Source organism: Cnephaeus nilssonii (assembly GCF_951640355.1).
Source record: "Cnephaeus nilssonii genome assembly, chromosome: 11".
NCBI classification, from domain to species: domain Eukaryota; kingdom Metazoa; phylum Chordata; class Mammalia; order Chiroptera; family Vespertilionidae; genus Cnephaeus; species Cnephaeus nilssonii.
The window spans coordinates 58767729-58772881 of NC_137082.1; the positions used below are offsets into that span (position 1 = coordinate 58767729).

General features: G+C 45.7%; 1 pseudogene across 1 annotated transcript; it reads left to right on the plus strand.

The window, feature by feature from the left end:
* Window positions 1-325: 325 nt before the first annotated feature.
* On the plus strand, window positions 326-1181 carry LOC307107510 (PRELI domain-containing protein 1, mitochondrial-like; annotated as a pseudogene). Its single transcript has one exon. The product of its transcript is annotated as a PRELI domain-containing protein 1, mitochondrial-like (transcript).
* The last annotated feature ends 3972 nt before the right edge of the window (window positions 1182-5153 follow it).

Genomic DNA, 5153 nt, shown 5'->3' on the forward strand with positions numbered 1-5153 from the left:
TTACTGAGTTTTCTTTGTCTCAAACTGTGATCTTTTTAAATGTCAAAGTCCCTCCTAATAAAAGCGACAAAGAAAGATCTTGATGCAAGTATTATTAACAGTTCTTCCCATTTTATCCTATTTTGATCCTTCCCGTCAATTTGCAAAGACCTGTAAAGTTAATAACAATGATTAGAAGACAGAACTCTTCCTGGCGGCGGCAGCGGTGGGGATGCCGTGATGAGCTGCATGCCTGGCAGGCGCTGGAGCCCAGCAGGGCCTCCCCCTGCCCCGGTGCTCTGCACCCTGATGCTGCGCGGGTGCTGATCCAGCTCTGGCCGCGATGATGGTGAAATACCTCTTGGGCCAGAGCGTGCTCCGGAGTGCCTGGGACCAGGTGCTCCCTGCCTTCTGGCAGCTGCGCCGAATCCCTATGGCAAACAGGTCTGACAGAAGACATAGCCCACCAGGAGGGGGCCCCTGATTAGAAGCTCCTGCCCCCAATCTCCTGACCAAGACCAACAGGATGCCCTGCTGGGCGGAGCGACTGATTCCTGCCACTGTTGCTTACTCGGTGTACATCCTGAAGGGTTCTATTGTGGACCCACAGAACCAGACCATGACCACCTTCACCTGGAACATCAACCACGCCTGGCTGATGGTGGGGGAGGGACGACGTGTTTACTGTGTGAATTTTTATAACAGCAACTACACGGAAATCCATGGGGAAGCGTGGGGCACTTCTAGCTTGCTTGGCATCTCCAAAGCTGTCCAGGAATTCGGAATCGCCTGGCTCCAAAGCAATGTGACCAAGATAATGAAAGGTTTGGAATACATTTTGGCTAAGCTGCAAGGTGAGGCCCCTTCCAAACCCCTTGTTGAGACAGCCAAGGAGAAGTCAAAGGAGATGGCGCTGGCAGCTACCATGAAAGCCGAGGACCTTGCCAGCAGGGCAGCCAGCAAGCCAGCAGCAGCAGTTGTATAGCCAGCCCAGGCCCTGGCGAGGCAGCATACCAGATCATCCGGCTGCACCCCCTCCATCCTCCCCCCTGTACTTTATTATTAAAAGTCAGCTTCCAGCCCTATCTACTGTCTGGGTGGTGGGTTGGGGTGGTGTCTGTCTGGCATCTACAGTGCACCAGGCACGTTACCCACGTCTGGGCCGAGCCTGCTTCTTCCCGCATCAAGCAACTGAGGACTGAGGACAGAGGCAGAGAGGTGCTGTGACTTGCCGGGAGTCCCAGGGTGCAGGCAAAGGGCACGAGACTGTACGCTCCACCAGCAGGGACCTTGTGTTGTTCTGTGCTGCATCCCAAGTCCCGGAACAATATCTAGCACATAATAAGCACTCAGTAAATATCTGCTGAGTTCAATCAGCTCCTCCTCCCCCCAGAACAGTTTGAAGACAAGCGGGCTGTGCTCTAGAATAAAAATCTTGCCCCATCAATGTTATATAATTTGTTATGATAGAAATACAAATACTGTAATCTTGTTTTTGAAGAAATTATTTCTACTGGTCATTCATCTCTATTTTTAAATACTTGTATATCTTTATATTTTCATTTATTTTATAGATTAATAATATAAAATTCTGAAATAAATGTAATATATATAATATATATATATACATATATATATATATATACATATATATAAAAATATATAAAAACCCTGGGTCCATCACATCCAAAACAACCAGAGGCTCCACCTAACACCTAGGCTGTGCATGCAGCAGGCTCTGGTGGGTGGGGACTTGTGGCAGCAGAGACGGGGATGGGGGAGGCGGGGCTGGCACTCACACTCACTCACAACTGCACACACGCACAGACACACACAGCGCCCACCAGCTCACAGCCTTTTCTCCCTTTCTTTCCCTCCCTCCCAGCTTGCTCTCAGAGCCTCACTCAGAATGAGGAAACAGAACAGACTGGGCCTGAAGAGGCCTGGATGGAAGGGAGGGCGGGCAGAGGGTGGAGCGGCCTCCACTGGCCCCACCCTCTCCCAGCTGGGAAAAAGGAAGAGGGAGACAGGGAGGCAGGGAGGCCTGGAGGACTGCTGAGAAAAACAAAGAGAGACAGAGACTGGGTGAGATCAGGTCGGCAGGGGAGGGCAGTTGGGGGCGAGATCAGGCTGGCAGGGGAGGGCAGTTAGGGGCGATCAAACAGGCAGGCAGAGGGGTTAGGGGCAATCAGGCAGGCAGGAAGAGGCAGTTAGGGGTGATTAGGCAGGCAGGCAGGTGAGCAGTTAGGAGCCAGCGATCCCAGATTGCGAGAGGGATGTCCAACAACCGGCAGTTGGACATCCCCCAAGGGGTCCCTGATTGGAGAGGGTGCAGGCTGGGCTGAGGGACCCCCTGACCCCGTGCACAGATTTCATGCACCAGGCAACTAGTACATATATATCCTATCTAATAAAAGAGTAATATGCAAATTGACCATCACTCCAACACACAAGATGGCCACCCACATGTGGTCAAGATGGCTGCCCCATGTGGACACAAGATGGCCACCACAAGATGTCCAGCAGGGGAGGGCAGTTGGGGGCGATCAGGCCAGCAGGGGAGGACAGTTGGGGGGAACAAGACCTGTGGGATTGGGCCTAAACGGGCAGTCGGACATCCCTCGAGGGTCCCATATTGGAGAGGGTGCAGGCTGGGCTGAGGGACACACAACCCCCGTGCACAAATTGCGTGCACCGGGCCTCTAGTCTGTGTGTGTGTGTGTGTGTGTGTACGTGTGTGTGTATGTATGTGTGTGTGTGTGTGTGTGTGTGTGTGTGTATATATATATATATATATATATATATATATATATATATGTCAGAGTAGTCACAAATTTACTTTTCTACTCAGAGACACTGATGGGGACATTTTTATGTTTTACCAGCATGCTGTATGTATGCAATAGAAGATAAATAAGGCCACAGAGCAGTGGCCCACAGAGAAAAACTAGCACATCAGTTGAACAGAAAATATATTGGTCAGGGTTCAATCAGAGAAGCAGAACCAGCAAATGAGTGTGCGTGTGTATGAATTTGTTTCCGGGGATTGGCTTACATAACTGGGAAAGCTTGTAAGACTAATGTCTTCTCATTGATGCTAGATGTTGAGGTTGACAGGACAGAGTAAGTACAAATGCACTTGGGGAAGACCAAAGCAGGATACAATCCAAAAGCCTGAGCCAGAAACCCATGAATGGACTGAATCCATGTCTTGTTTCCTCTGGCCTTGGTAATGAGGATATCTTGCAGAAACCATACCCTTCATTACAAAGCTCGTCACAGACACACAGTGCAGGAGTCAGAAAGCTAAAGGATGTTCCAGGGAAAGGAGGAACACTTACAGGTTCAGCTACTGCTTTATGCCTACGAGGTGAGTTAGTAGATCTGCAAAATGTGAACTACAAACCGCTGTTGGTAACCTTCTGACTTCCAAATAGCACAAGGATATACCTTGTGGCCTCCTCTTGTGCCTCAGTTGATCTTTCCAGGCATGGGTAGATATTCATCCTCTGTATTATCATAGGCCTTTGTAAATTATAACAGTTTCCATGCATTAAACACTCCCTATGCAGCAGGAACATGTGCTGTCTCATTGAATCCTCTATAATTTCTTGTAAGGTAGGATATGTCTAGGATCATGCTCATGCTCTGAACCTCCAAACTATTCCCATCTTTAATACAGCGCATATGTGAATATACTCTGATAATTTCTATCTACATGTGTCTATCTTTCCCAGTATCCTGGAAACTCCTTAAAGGCAAAGCACCATTTTTTTTTTTCTTTTCCAAAGTCAGTTTGTATTTTTTCTTTTTGTACTTTATTCACTCTATAGGAACTTGGATTACCAGTTTTGCTTTTTTTTTTTTTTCTTGTAAAAACAGAGAATAAAATCTCCTTTTAGGGTAACATCAGTAAATTATAATCAAAGACTTCTTGGGGAGGGCAGCAAATTTTAGGCAAATAATAATGTATAAAAGCTTCAAGCAATTTCCGGAAGCTTAACAGATTTTTTTTTTAAGGATCTAAAAACCTCCGTCAGTTCTTTGGAGTGATCAAGTACTACCACGATCTGGGACAAAAATGTTCAGCAGCATCCGGGGAGAAGTGACTGCTGTCAGGCACCAGGGAAGTGCTCGCAAGGTCATTTCTCTTCACCTTGCAAACAGCAGCAAAAAGAAAAGGAATGCTTTGGTATGACCCGGTGATAAAAATAACATTTAAAGGCATTAATAAGAGACAAATATTGAATAAGAACAGCAAAAACACAATAGAGTGGTACCCATATTAGGAAAGGGGTCTTCATTGGAGGACTTTACTGACAGCATCCTCAGGGCCCTAAGCACATTATTGGGAGAGATGTCATTAGACCTAATTTTAAAATAGAGCATCTATTAGCAATGCTAGAGAAAATTTTTGAAAATAGGAAACAGTAAAAAAAAAGTTTTATATATAGGTAAGCAGAAGGCTTTTATCACTTATTCTTGATTTCCACCTTTAAAAGTATTAAGTGTATGATTCCAAAGGCATTTTGAGCTCTTCTTGAGAGGCAGGCACAATGCGAGTGGTGAATACAGTGGTGAATAAGTCACCTTTCTGAGATGAAACTATGATGGGCGCACATGAAAGAAATGAGGTGACTGCAATTCACAATAGCTAAGATCTGGAAACAGCCTAAGTGTCCATCAGTAGATGAGTGGATAAAAAAGCTGTGGTACATTTACACCATGGAATACTATGCAGCTGTAAGAAAAAAGAAGAATTTCTTACCTTTTCAGACAGCATGGAGGGACCTAAAGAGTATTATGCTAAGCGAAATAAGCCATTCAGAGAAAGATAAGTATCACATGATCTCACTCATGTGGAATCTAATGAACAAAATAAACTGATGAACAAAATTGAAACAGAGACATGGATACAAAGAACAGTCAGACAGCTGTCAGAGGGAAGGGAGATCGGGGAAAATGGAAGAAAGAAGGTGAAGGGATTAACCAAAAAACATATATACACAACCCTAGGACACTGACAACAGTGTGGTGATGGTCAGAGAGAAAGGCGGGGAGGCATGAGTAGAGAGGCGCAAAAAAGAGGAAAATGGGAAAATCTGCAATAGTGTCAACAATTTAAAAAATAAAAAAGAAGAAGAAACATAAAATAGACCCAAATTAAGTCTACA